Source organism: Papaver somniferum, chromosome 6 (genome assembly GCF_003573695.1).
Source record: "Papaver somniferum cultivar HN1 chromosome 6, ASM357369v1, whole genome shotgun sequence".
Lineage (NCBI taxonomy): Eukaryota > Viridiplantae > Streptophyta > Magnoliopsida > Ranunculales > Papaveraceae > Papaver > Papaver somniferum.
The window spans coordinates 60,851,821-60,866,976 of NC_039363.1; positions in this window are offsets into that span (position 1 = coordinate 60,851,821).

A 15,156-nucleotide genomic window follows, 5' to 3' on the forward strand; every position below is an offset into this window, starting at 1 on the left:
GTTTAGAACTTAAGTATTTACTTCAACTTGAGTTCTCTCTATTACTTTGGGAAGCATTTAAGATCTTTGTAACCACCACAACTTGATACAAACAAGTCACTCATTACCCCGTGGATGTAGACAAAAGTCGAACCACGTAATCTCTTGTGTCTCATGATAACTTATTAGTATTTACATTAAATTTGTGTTCTTCGTAATTATCGTGATCCTAGATATCATTTATTACTTAGTATCATCATTTCAACAGAGGTATCATTACTACTTAGTAACCGATACTTTGAGCTGTTTACATTACGTAGACTGTCGGAAAATTAGTAGTCACACCACACGTTTGGAGTGTGCTAGCTGCTAGCAGGCGCGTGAAAGAGAAAAAAAAAAGAATTATTCTCATGACTGACAGTGGATAATTAAAAAGTGAATGGAAGTAAAAAAACGAAACCTAGGGTTTCACAGAAAGAAGCTCTGGTTTTTTCTCTCCCTATTTTCTCTTTTCTTTCTTTTATTTCTTTTGATTTTGCGCATTCATGGCGCAAAATCAATCAAATCCTCCGCCTAATTTAGGCGATCAAACTAATCAACGAGTTGATGATCGATCAAGGAATAATTGGAATAGATCACGCTCAAAATCTCGAACTAGGAAAGTCTATACTCCGCGGAATAGCGCTGTAAACCCTAATTCTTATGAGATTAGGAAACAGCTTGAAGATGGAAATAATAGCGCTGGTGTTGAAGGAAATATCACATATGCGTCTATATTAAAAAAGAGAACCCATGTTTTTTCAAACATTGATGATGATACTCTTTCTCATCCTCCGGTTCGTTCATCAACAAGTAATGAGGTGGTTATTACAATCCCGCGTGAAACTCATGCAAGGATTAAGGCCGTGTGGAAGTATAGTCTTGTAGGGCGTTTGGATTTCAAAACCCTAAAATTTGAAGATGTTAAACAGGATTTATTGAATCAGTGGAAGCTTTCTGGTTCCGTTAAATTTATTCCATGGGTTAAAGGATATTTTGCTATCATGTTAGACAATGAAGATGATCGAAAACGAGTAAGTTATGATGGTCCGTGGAAGGTAAAGTCGAATCCAGAGACGCAACAGCTAAAAATCCAACCATGGACGCCTATGTTTGATCCTGGACCAGACAAGATCACCAGGGATGCTGTTTGGGTTCGTTTCAAAGCTCTTCCATGGGAATTTTGGGATGAAGAAACACTTTTTAGGATGGCTAGAGGTCTTGGTAAGCCGGTAGTAGTTGATCCAAGAACTTTAAGGTATGAATATGGCTACTTTGCTGCAATTTTAATTGATATCGATTTTTCGAAGCCAATGGGCAGGATTATTGTTGATGGTGAAGAAAGTGATGAAGTTTTTGTTCAAGAATATGAAATTTTAAATTGGCCTGCGATTATTGTAAATTTATTGGTCATATCAAAACTGATTGTAGAACAAAGAAGTATGATGAATTGAAAGAAAAAGCTGATATTAAAAAGGATCCGGAGAATAAGAAGTTACTTCAAGCTGAGATGGGTAAACTTAGGAATTTTTGGCGCAAGATCAAATTTCCTAAGGGCAATGATCCTCCAGAGAATACTAGCAAGACTTCGGATGATGTGCTGCCAGTCAATGATCAAACAAATAAGCCTGCTGAAGTTTTTATTACGCAAGCTTCATATCAAAAACTAAAGAGAAACCACCAATTACTCAAGTGTTTACGGGTAAGCATACATATCTGGAGATCCATGAGAGTAGTGTTGCAGTTAGAGTGGAGGATTTACGTAATGAGGGTGTTACACCGGAGCTGCACAATGATGACGCTTCACAGTGCAATGACTGCGATCTCACACAGCTCAATGATTGTGATCTCACCCAGTGCAATGATTGCGCTTCACCTGAAATTACTTCTGATCTGCGTAATGGTGCAGATAATACGCTTAATGATGGTGCAGATAATACGCACAATGATGGTGCAACTGTTGAGGATGCTGAGGATATGGAAGATTTCAAGCACTCTGAAGCTTTGAAAAAGAGAGCTAGAGAATTAGAAGTAGATGCAGATGTGGCTAAGATTGAACAAGATATGGCGAATACAAAGCTTGAAAATTTAAGGAAGAGAGCTGTGGAGAAGAAAAATCAAATTGTGAACCCACCAGCTCAAGTTAACACCAATGAAAGTACGAAACCTATAGATTTAATTCCTCCGGCCATTGTTGGGGAATCTACAGATGAAGCTGGTTTTAGTTCGGCCACTAAAACATCAAGAAGATCATCTCCGGATAAATCTTTGGATGACATTGTGCTATCTAATAGATTTGAAACCGGGACTGAAGAGATTGAGGATGTAGTTGTAGAGAGTGAAGAAGAAGTTTTGGAGGTGGATAAGACTCAAGATCAATCACAATCAATCAATACTTCTAATACTGTTGAAGATGAAGCAAAGAATTTGGAATGGAGTACTATGAAAGATCAAGAAGAGCGTGAGAAGAAGGAACATGCTGATCTCAAGAAGCAATAGGATTTGGCTAAGAAGACGAATCCAAAAGTTCCTAAAAAGAAGCCTGGCACTGCGGCTAAACTAGCTGAGGGTGTTAGCAGATTACTACTTGAGGCAAAAGTAATTCCAGACAGGGTTCGACAAGCCCTACTAAAGACAGGGTTAATTAATGCGTGTCTTTTACTGGAATTCCCGGGGCTTGTCTAAAGATGGTGCACGGGCCAAGTTTAAGGAGCTATATCACTTGCACAATCTGGATATAATTTGTATTGCAGAACTGCAAGTTTTTTTCACTAATCATTTTGTTAGGAATTTAAGATTGAATGATTTTTGTGAAGATGTTATTACAAATGAAGCTTGTGGAGAAAAGGGTAACATTTGGGTCTTGTGAAGAAATTCTTTGATGAGGCCGGATGTGTTATCTTCTTCAAAGCAAGCAATCACTTTGAATTTTGCTGGTGATTTTGTCATGGCAGTTCATGCTTCTTATGATCCGGTGGCAAGAAAAAGGCTTCGGCGTCAATTGGGGATAGGTTTCATATCTATTCCTTGGTTGGTGTTGGGTGATTTTAATTGTGTTTTACGCTTGGAGGAAAAGAAGGGTGGTAGACCGATTAAGGAAGCTTATATGAATGAGTTTAGAAGTTGGATCTCTGACAATGGGTTGGTAGAAGCTGATGCTATTGGGAAAAATATATACTTGGTCTAATTGTCGGAGTGGAATACGAAGAATCGTTTCTAAGCATGATAGAGCGGTTGTTAAGGATGCTTGGTACTATAAATATGCGAATTGGAGGTGTAAGGCCTTGCCTAGGATTTGCTCGGATCATTCCCCTTTTTTTGGGTTTTCCTTTAAGAATCCAAGGCCGGATAGAGTGCCTTTCAGAATCCAAAAGATGTGGTTGTCCCATCCAAGTTTTATGCAGCTGGTGGAGGACAATTGGAAATTGAGGCTTGATGGTGCACCTCCTTTTGTTTTTACTTCTAAGCTGAAGAGATTGAAGGAGGCGTTGAAGATTTGGAATATAACTATTTTTGGTGATGTGCAATTTCGTTTGAAGCAGGCTGAATTAAAAATCGAAACTGAGAATGATCTACTTGATTATGATCCGGCAGATGAGTTTCAATTTTTGAAAGTTGTGTATGCTAAGAAGGTTGTTGATGATGTGAGAATGGAGTTGGCAGTTATGCTTAAGATGAAGTCGAGAGTAACATGGTTGAAGGATGGTGATCAAAACACTCGATTTTTTCATAACAGCATTCGTATGAGGAGGAGCCAAAACACAATTTCAGAACTTAAGGTTTCCACTAACACTACTTTGTTTTTGTAGGATGAGATAAAGGATTACATTGTCAATCATTATCAAGACACATTCAATGGTGGTGACGTTAATAATAATCCAAGGCTGTTCGATATTGAGCATGAGAGCATTTCAGCTGCTGAAAATGCTTTTCTGGATGTTATACCGTCTTTGGAGGAGGTTAAAGTGGTTGTTTTTGACTTGGGAGCTGATTCAGCGCCTGGCCCAGATGGCTTTACAGGTTATTTATATAGACAATGTTGGAAAATTATATCTGGTGATATTTTTAATGCCATTGCAAACTTTTGGGCGATGCGAAAAATTCCCAATGGCATTAATTCTAGTTTTATTGTTCTAATTCCAAAAAATAAAAAATCTGATGCTATCAAAGATTATAGGCCAATTGGATTGAGTAACTTTTTCTTCAAAATCATTACAAAGATTATGGCTACCAGGCTTGGTACTGTGCTTAACAAGTTGATTTCTGAAGAGCAAGTGGCGTTTACGAAAGGAAGGAACATTCATGAGAATATAGCTTTGGCGTCTGAGTTGATCAATGAGATAAATACGGAAAGGAAGCATGGAAATGTTGGCCTCAAACTGGATATTTCCCAAGATTTTGATACGATTAGTTGGGAGTTCATAGCTGAAGTTTTTCGTCAATATGGTTTATCCGAGATTTGGTGTAAGTGGGCTCTTAGTATTCTTAATTCTGCTCGGATTTCTGTTATGACTAATGGATGCCCTGAAGGTTTCTTTAGTATCACTAGAGGTTTGCGTTAAGGTGATCCTCTTTCACCTTTGATTTTTGTTCTTACTGAATATGTTTTAAGCCGCAATCTCTCTAAGTTATTTGCAAGATGAAGCATGCACTCTATGGTTAGTAAGAAAGGTGTGGCGCCTACACATATGCCTTTTGCGGACGATATTCTTATTTTCTTCAGGGGTAATCTTCATAGTCTGCAAAATTTGGTTAATATGCTGGGTATGTATCAGAGAGAATCTGGTCAATGCGTAAATCGTGCCAACAGTAAGTTTTACTATGGAGGGGGTACAAGCTCTCGTGCTATTGTTATATCTAATTATTTGGGCATGAGGAGAGCTTTATTTCCAGATAGATATTTGGGAATTCAATTGAAGCGTGGTATTGTTCGCCACATTCATGTTCGTCAAGTGGTGGAGAAGATTATGGACAAGCTGGCCTGCTGGAAAGGTAAGCTTTTATCTTTTCAGGATAGACTTGTGTTGATTAGATAAGCGATTTCTAGCTATGTTATTCATTCCATGGATGTGTACAAGTGGCCATGTACGGTTATTAAGCAGGTGGAGAGGGCCATTAGAAAATTTCTTTGGTCCGGTGATGCTGAGAAACGTAAATATTTTACGGTTCTTTTTGATGACCTGTTGTGTGAGGGTGAAAACGATTTCTGCTGATTTTGGTAATTTCGGGTGTGTGGGTGAGAAACGAGTTTAAACCCTAAACAATGTACTGCAAGGGAGTACTTTAGATTCGAGAGATCAATCTGTACAAATCCGGCCTAAACCAAGAAATGGCCGTTCCAGACTTGCTTCGGTCACAAAGTGAATGAGAGGGGTTGGTTTTGGGGAGAAGCGAAGAGAGTGTTGAGACCAGAATAATTGATTCTGGAAGAGTAGTTGTTTCACGACTTGTATCAGAAAGTGGGAAGCTAACATATGGGAAAGCTAGCAAACGTTTTCTGAGTGTTGTATGCTCCTGATTAGAACTTGTTGTTCAGTGGAAATAGGTAATGCCTATTTATACCAGTCGAAGTGAAACGTACTCTGGTCTCATTAAGAAATAGAAAACGGATGAGTAAATGGGAGGAGGTGGTAACCAGTAACGCCTGGAATTGATGTTCCATAAAAGAAAGCGTTTCACGATTACTCCCAGTATTTACTAACCGCCTCATCCTTATGACACTATCTTATAACGGGAGTAGTGTATGCCGCACGCTGTAAACCGCCAAACCAATACCCAATGAGAATCCCCCAGTTTGTGACATGTGTTGATGTCTTGAGCGTTTTCGTGGAAAACATGTAGCATGTTGTTGTTGTCTGGAAAGTTGATCTTGGGAGACTTGCCGACTCGGTAGTGACCTTCGACGGTCGAGATTTTGGATCTTAAGAGGAAAGGTAGCCGTTGATTATTGTAACCCTTCGTTTGGTAGCCAGTGGCATGAAAGCATGATCAGTATGGCTTTAATATGGCCTAGTTTAGGCGCGGCCAAAATTTAAGGTTTTGGCTTTGTTTAGGCGCGACCAAACTAGGGCCAAAGGTTGCCATGCGTTAGCTGGTAACCTTGGACGGCTAAGATCTGCATCTTAGATGAAAAGTGGCCGTTGAATGTTGCAGGCCTTCGTTTTGGTAGCCGCATAGGGAAGGCCGGCATGGTATGGCGCGACAAGGTGGCTGGCATGCCATTGGAACATGTGGCATGGCGGGCATGCCTTGGTGCGGTTTGGAGTGGCCAAAATTAGTGGCGTTCGGCCAAAGGTTACCATGTGTTGGTTGGCGACCTTGGACGGCTAAGATTTGCATCTAAGATGGAAGGGTGGCCGTTGATTGTTGCACGCCTTCGTTTTAGCAGCCGTGAAGGGGAAGGTGATAGACACATTTTTGTGTCTAATTTGTCTCGATTCTATATATTGATAGTGCTCATTTTTGTACTTATTATGGTGTTTTATGTGTGTGTAGGTATTTTTGGCCAATAAACATTTTTGAAAAATCGGCTCGAAAAGTTGCGTGGGGCACCCCGGAGGACACTTGCTATTTGGACCCCTAAAATGGATAAGGGGTGACTAATTACTAAGGGGCATCCATTTCCAGGTAGCTACTAAAGGGAGACCAGCACAGGATAGGGGGAGGTCATCTTCAACGTTTTAAAAACTGAAATTGGCGGGAAATTTTGTGCATTCAACTGGCAGAGTTGGGGATTGATTTCGAAGGTGTTTTAGTGAGATTCAATCGCCAATATTGATTGGGCTGGACGTGATTCAACTAAACAAGCCTGGTATAGTCGTTTGTTTGGATCGAATTGGGATAGAAACCGAGTTGGAGCTAAACAGGGAAAGTGTTTTTACACGGACCCTATTGAGATTATTTTTAGAAGTTCTAGAGAGACTAAAGACCTAAAACTCTTTCCAAAGATACATATCTATGTAAGGAAGAGCTTGAGACAATCGGGAAAGCTCAGAAACGCGTGGAACAATTTTGAGAAAAGATTATTGCCGTAACTTCCAAGGAAGGAAAGAAGAGATTTCGACTAGTTTTTAGGGAGATTAAATCGCTCTGTTGGATATATATAAGTTGCTGGGAGTTCAAGGGAGAGAGTGGAGACTTTGGGGGTCGAGCTGAGGGCTTGGTGAAGCTGCAGAGGTGAAAATCAAGAGTTGCAGAGAAGACGTTTCTGTTGCTGAAGAACAACGTCGTAGAACACTTCGCAACTTAGAAAGAAACCGTTACCTAATCTTTCAAATCCAATACCTTTGTAACAGCTTTGCAACAACTATTCATGTTAGAATTTATTTGTAAGGGCAGCTTCCGTAACAGTGGATTCTGTAACAATTATATCTGTTATAGATTCACTTCTTCGAAAAAACGTCTATTTGAGCCATGATTAAATATTTTGAGCGTGTTTTTGACATGAGGAGCTAAACCCCAACACTGGGATGATGGAGGAAGCCCTATTTCACAATCACTTGGTAACTATAATTGATTCTTTATGACTTTTGCACTTGTTTTAATCGATTTATGATTTTTCTTGATTAGTTGTGATTTTGTTTGATGTCGCATGCTGGGTTTTAGGAACTTTTGATGCGTCATGCTTGTGATTTACATCTAGTGCTTTATAAAATCTACTTTTGGCAAAGTAAATCAACAAAAGAGCTAGAATTCCTATGAGTCATCATATGAACCAATTGAATGTGATTAGTGGTGAAATCCTAAGTCTCAGTACCTCTCGATATTCGTGACAACCTTGTGAATATATTTTTAGTATTTTTATTCTTAGTTCTTAAATCAAACCTTTACACAATCCGAGTTGAACGAACTTTACTACCACTTTCAAAACAACATCAATTTTTGGCGCCGCCGACGCGGATTTGTATTAGGTTTTAGGTTTTAGATTTATTTTATTTCTTTTAGAATTTTTGTTCTCTTTTACGCCTTTGGTATTTTTCGATTATTTTCAGATTGGAGCGAAGCTATAAGGAAAGAAAAAAGTACTATAAAAGGAAAGCATCGCCAAAGAAGGAAAGAAGAGAGGAATCCGAAAGGAGTGAAGAAGAATATTTTGTATATAGTTATTTTGTTTTATTTTTAGAAACTGTAAATAGGGTTTTAGTTTTTGTAATTTTTCTTTTTGGACACTTTTTGGACACTTTTTGGACTTTATTTTTGGACTGGACATTATTTTTTAAAACCCTACGGAAGGGTTAAGATTAAATATAAACTGTTTGCAGGGAAGGACGACAGTTACGATACTGTCTCGGCCCCTCGGGTTCGTACACTGACATCGGAGTCGGTGGCCTGAGTCGACTTCAACGGTTAATCGCCCGTCTGGTACAGGAGGTAAGACCCTATCCACCCACGAATCGCCTGTCAGTGGGTTTTATTTTGTGTGACAACTCACACCCCTGCAATAGAATGTCGAACTGGTATTACAAGAGCCAATACAACGAATATCCGACTGAGTTTCAAAATGGACGTTACTACTTTGACCATAGTGTGAATAGTGGTTGGGAACATCAGCCTTTTCAAGGTTATGGCTCATACCTTGATGAGCCCAATTACTATCCACACACGCACCGGTCATACGAGAAAAATTATTATATTTCTCCTTTAGAAGAGTCCCTCAGAAAATTAGAGGAGTCTAAAAGTAAGTTAGATGAGATGAATAGTTTATGACGAAAAAGAACTTTCTATAGAGGAATCCTTCAAGCTGATAGCTGAGACGAACGAAAGAATTGCTCGAAATAATCTTAATTTCCAATATAGTGATTCCAATAGTACCCTTGAAAATGAGGATAGTTATTTTCATAATCAAGATGATGAGGATAAAATTGGTAACACTACTTGTTTAGATGAGGTTCAACCATTTTCATGTTATTATGATGATTATGATGTAGATAGTGTTGATGAAGAATTTGAAATATGTAGGCATAGTGACCAGGAATTTGTTACTCCAAATGAACTTTATGATGATAGTGTTATTTCTGGTTCAGATCCCGATAATTTTAATGATTATTCACCTATTCAAAAGGACGAGGATTTGATTAGAGATACCACTTCTTTAGATGATGTAGTATTTCCTTTTGATTACGAAGTCGATAATGGTTTAGAGGAACGAGTTTATTCTGAGAATACCGTTTTAGAGTCTAGCAATTTAGAAACAATGGTCTTAGACGAAGAAAATGAACTCGTACAACTATTAAATATGAGTGAGGATGCGTCACTTGAGTATAACCTAGAAGAAGCAATTGACTATTTTCAGGATTCCAACGATCTAGAAATTGAGGAAATTGTAGCTAGTCTATCTAGAGATACCCAAAAATCTAAGTTTGGGGGTGATTATCATTTTCCATGTGTTTTAACTCTTACAAAGGTCCCTCACTTAGGACTTGACATATGTGCCTCAACCATTTTGCAAGATTATCTTCATACACGTTTTCCTGAACCTAGTGATGTCCATAAGGAAGTTCAGTTGTTAGAAACCCATCCTCTGGTTGATGAGGTTAGACCAGGCTATGATACCAAGATCGACTTTGTTTTCCCACCAAATATTTTTCAACCAATTGTGGGAACGTATAAATTTCAGATGTGTCAATTATTTAGTTTTGAGACTAAACCTAATTACTTTAAGAGATTAGGGTCGATACATTTGCTTAAGATTGACCACCAGTTTCATCGTGGTCGATTGTGTGAGTCAAAACTGATTGACTTTAAGGATCCTCAATTATTCATGTTATTATTATGTGCTTTTAAATTTTCTTGAGTTTCTTCAGACTCTAATACCTGAACTGGATCTTAGCTTTGAGGAATTACAACCCATGAAAATATTTTATTTGGACCCAGTTATAGAACCTGAACCTGAACCACATCTAGATGTAGTTGTCTTAAACAGGAAACTAGACAAGGATGTGCTTTATTTGCTTATTTTCTTGACAGGTTGCAGATTCCTTTTATTTGTGATAGCTCTATTTGGTTTTGATGACCCACATAAATTTCGGCTATTACTTTATGATTCTATGAGGTGACTAATCCTTTCTTAGTCTGGCTGAAGACTTTAAACTTAGCACTTCTTGGGAGGTAACCCAATATTCATGCGACACGGTAATATCTTTCCTTATCTCTTTTGCTTCAAATGGTAACAGTTTCTACTTGTTCATGCTTTTAATTTCATCTTTAGAACATTGAGGACAATGTTAGATTTAAGTTTGGGGGTATGGGAGAAACTTTTTAGTTGCAATATGAATAAATAAACTCCAGAGCCTAGAAATTTATACCTATTAAGGATGGCACTAACCAATCTAAGTGGATGGAAGCATTTTGATTGTAGGAGTTGAGGAACCAATATGATTAGATGGCAACATCTAAAGAGTATATTCATAAAAGCACAGAGCTCAGGTGTTAGAAATAACATGGTAGTTTCGCCATATCTCGTTGAGTCCTTTTCACTTCTGTTTTTATTTTTCTTATTAAATATGTTTCTAAGTGATTTGGTGGGGCTCACGATTCAAGTTGTTACCAATGCTAGGGTGAATTAGAGTGATTGAGATACCATGAAAAAAAAAGTTGAAAAAAAAAGAGAGAGAAATTGAGACCAGACCATTTGACCAAAAGGAATAAATTCAATAAAGTCGACCACTTGTACCCTTGTATATGCCAGTTGTGTTGACCTAGAGTTAGGTTATCGACCACTGGTTCCCTTGTATATGCCAGTGTGTTGATAATAGTCATACTAGTACCTCAATCCATTAGGATAAGTTCATTTTGGCGGAGGCCTTCAGACAGATATGGGAAACGACGTTCACTTAGTAAACATCAAAACCATCTATGTTTTTCTATATCCATCTTCTTGATCTATCCATGTGATTAGTTTTGACTCCGGATATTGATGTCCATAGTGAGACTATCTGAGTAGAGCTCTGTAACTTTATATGAATTTTATTATGCTTGAGTGCAAACTCGTGTACAACAATTGGAATTTCGCATCAGGGTACTTCCTCCTGTAGTCAATAAGTATGCCAACCAAGGAGATTATTTAGTGCCTTCTAAGGTTCTGTATAGATAAGTAAGGTCTGGAGTACAGGTTTTGTGGGTATATCTCTTGTAAGCCCTCCCGAGACTATAACTCGGCCACTAGGGCCACCTAGGGGTTTAAAGGCTTATTGCATACGCTAAATGCAATCGACGATGCCTGCGTCAGTGAGTTAGGATTTTTATTTTATTTAATTTACTCGAGGACGAACAAATAATAAGTTTGGGGGTATTTGATAGACACATTTTTGTGTCTAATTTGTCTCGATTCTATATATTGATAGTGCTCATTTTTGTACTTATTATGGTGTTTTATGTGTGTGTAGGTATTTTTGGCCAATAAACATATTTGGAAAAATCGGCTCGAAAAGTTGCATGGGGCACCCCCGGAGGACACTTGCTATTCGGACCCCTCAAATGGATAAGGGGTGACTAATTACTAAGGGGCATCCATTTCCAGGCAGCTGTTAAAGGGAGACCAGCACAGGATAGGGGGAGGTCATCTTCAACGTTTTAAAAACTGAAATTGGCGGGAAATTTTGTGCATGCAACTGGCAGAGTTGGGGATTGATTTCGAAGGTGTTTTAGTGAGATTCAATCGCCAGAAATTATTGGGTTGGACGTGATTCAACTAAACAAGCCTGGTATAGTCGTTTGTTTGGATCGAATTGGGATAGAAACCGAGTTGGAGCTAAACAGGGAAAGTGTTTTTACACGGACCCTATTGAGATTATTTTTAGAAGTTCTAGAGAGACTAAAGACCTAAAACTCTTTCCAAAGATACATATCTATGTAAGGAAGAGTTTGAGACAATCGGGAAAGCTCAGAAATGCGTGGAACAATTTAGAGAAAAGATTATTGTCGTAACTGCCAAGGAAGGAAAGAAGAGATTTCGATGAGTTTTGGGGGAGATTAAATCGCTCTGTTGGCTATATATAAGTTGATGGGAGTTCAAGGGAGAGAGTGGAGACTTTGGGGGACCGATCTGAGGGCTTGGTGAAGCTGCAGAGGTGAAAATCAAGAGTTGCAGAGAAGACGTTTCTGCTGCTGAAGAACAACGTCGTAGAACACTTCGCAACTTAGAAAGAAACCGTTACCTAATCTTTCAAATCCAGTACCTTTGTAACAGCTTTGCAACAACTATTCATGTTAGAATTTATTCGTAAGGGCAGCTTCCGTAACAGTGGATTATGTAACAATTATATCTGTTACAGATTCACTTCTTCAATAAAAACACCTATTTGAGCCATGATTAAATATTTTGAGTGTGTTTTTGACATGAGGAGCTAAACCCCAACACTGGGATGATGGAGGAAGCCCTATTTCACAATCACTTGGTAACTATAATTGATTTTTTATGACTTTTGCACTTGTTTTAATCGATTTATGATTTTTCTTGATTAGTTGTGATTTTGTTTGATGTCGCATGCTGGGTTTTAGGAACTTTTGATGCGTCATGCTTGTGATTTACATCTAGTGCTTTATAAAATCTACTTTTGGCAAAGTAAATCAACAAAAGAGCTAGAATTTCTATGAGTCATCATATGAACCAATTGAATGTGATTAGTGGTGAAATCCTAAGTCTCAGTACCTCTCGATATTCGTGACAACCTTGTGAATATACTTTTAGTATTTTTATTCTTAGTTCTTAAATCAAACCTTTACGCAATCCGAGTTGAACGAACTTTACTACCACTTTCAAAACAACTTCAGAAGGCTGGCATGGCATGGCGCGGAAAGGTGGCTGACATGCCTTGGCGCGGTTTGGCGTGGCCAAAATTAGGGTTTTGGAGTTGGGCCAAAGGTTGTCATGCGTTGGTTGGCGACCTTGGACGGATAAGATTTGCATCTAAGATGGAAGGGTGGACGTTGATCATCGCACGCCTTCGTTTTGGTAGCCGCATAGGGAAGGCCGACATGGTATGGCGCGACAAGGTGGTTGGCATGCCATTGGCACATGTGGCATGGCATGCCTTGGCGCGGTTTGGCGTGGCCAAAACTAGGATTTTGGCCAAAGGTTACCATGCGTTGTTTGGCGACCTTGGACGGCTAAGATTTTCATCTAAGATGGAAGGGTGGTCGTTGATCATCGCACGCTTTCGTTTTGGTAGTCGCATAGGGAAGGATGGCATGGTATGGCGCGTCAAGGTGGTTGGCATACCATTGGCACATGTGGCATGGCCTGCCTTGGCGCGGCCAAAACTAGGGTTTTGGGCCAAATGTTACCATGCGTTGTTTGGCGATCTTGGACGGCTAAGATTTGCATCTAAGATGGAAGGGTGGAAGTTGATCATCGCACGCCTTCGTTTTGTTAGCCGCATAGGGAAGGCCGGCATGGTATGGCGCGGCAAGGTGGTTGGCATGCCATTGGCACATGTGGCATGGCATGCCTTAGCGCGGTTTGGCGTGGCCAAAACTAGGGTTTTGTGCCAAAGGTTACCATGCGTTGTTTGGCGACCTTTGACGGCTAAGATTTGCATCTGAGATGGAAGGGTGGTCGTTGATCATCGCACGTATTCGTTTTGGTAGCCGCATAGGGAATGCCGGAATGGTATGGCGCGGAAAGGTGGTTGGCATGTCATTGGCACATGTGGCATGGCATGCCTTGGCGCGGTTTGGCGTGGCCAAAACTAGGGTTTTGGGCCAAAGGTTACCATGCGTTATTTGGCGACCTTGGACGGCTAAGATTTGCATCTAAGATGGAAGGGTGGTCGTTTATAGTCGGACGCCTTCGTTTTGCTAGTCGTAAAGGGAAGGTCGACATGGTATGGTTTAGGCACGGCAAGGTGGCTGGCACGGCATGCCATTGTCACATGTGGCATGGTCGGCATGCCTTGGCACGGTTTTGGTGTTGGGCCAAAGGTTACCATACGTTGCCTGGCGACCTTGGACGGCTAAGATCTGCATCTCATATGGAAGGGTGGTCGTTAATTGTTGCAACCCTTCGTTTTGGCAGCCAGCGGCATGTAGCGGGGCCGGAATGTATTTGGCATGGAATCGTGGCTGGCATGGTCCGCCATTTGCACGGTGGCGTGGATGACATGGTTGGCATGCCTTGGCGCGGAGGTGTGGCTGGCACAGCATGTCATTGGCACATGTGGTTCGGCTGGCATGGTTGGCATGCCTTGGCACTGATACGTGGCTGGCATGGTTTTCCATTGGCACGGTGGCGCGTCTGGCATGGTTGGCATGCTTTGGTGCGGAGACGTGGCTGGCATGGTTTGCCATTGGAACGGTGGTGCGACTGGCATGGTCGGCATGCCTTGGTGCGGAGACGTGGCTGGCATGGTTTGCTATTGGCACGTTGGTGCGGATGGCATGGTTGACATGCCTTGGCACGAGATGTGGATGGTACGGCTTGCCATTGGCACGATGGCGCGGCTGGCATGGTTGGCATGCTTTGGCGCGGATACGTGGCTGGCATGGTTTGCCATTGGCACGGTGGTGCAGCTGGCATGGTTGGCATGACTTGGCGTGGAGATGTGGATGGCACGGCGGCGCGGCTGGCATGGTTGGCATGCTTTGGCGCGGAGACGTGGCTGGCATGGTTTGCCATTGGCACGGTGGTGCGATTGGCATGGTTGGCATGCCTTGGCGCGGGGATGTGGCTGGCATGGTTGGCATGCCTTGGCGCGGAGACGTGGCTGGAATGGTTTTCCATTGCCACGGTGGTGTGGCTGGCATGGTTGGCATGCCTTGGCACAGAGACGTGGCTGGCATGGTTTTCCATTGGCACGGTGGTGTAAAAATTTAGGGTTTGGTGTACGAAGGTGATGTCGGTGAATACTAAGGGTTCTACCGTGGAACATGACACATATATATATGTAAGAAAAAAAAGGTACCCTGGTAATTATTACATAAGAGTGTTTAATGATTCAATAAATGCGCTAGTGGTCCTAGTGACGTCATGTCAGATGTAAGGTTTTACGATTTTAACCCTAAGCTAAAAACCACCATCAACATTAAGTCCCATGCTTAGCTCGGAACAGGAGCATTGTTGTGAGGTAAGCATAAGATGGTGACAGGCGAGGACAAAATCGAAATGACAAGTCGTGAAAAGATGGTCAAGAAGACCCGACT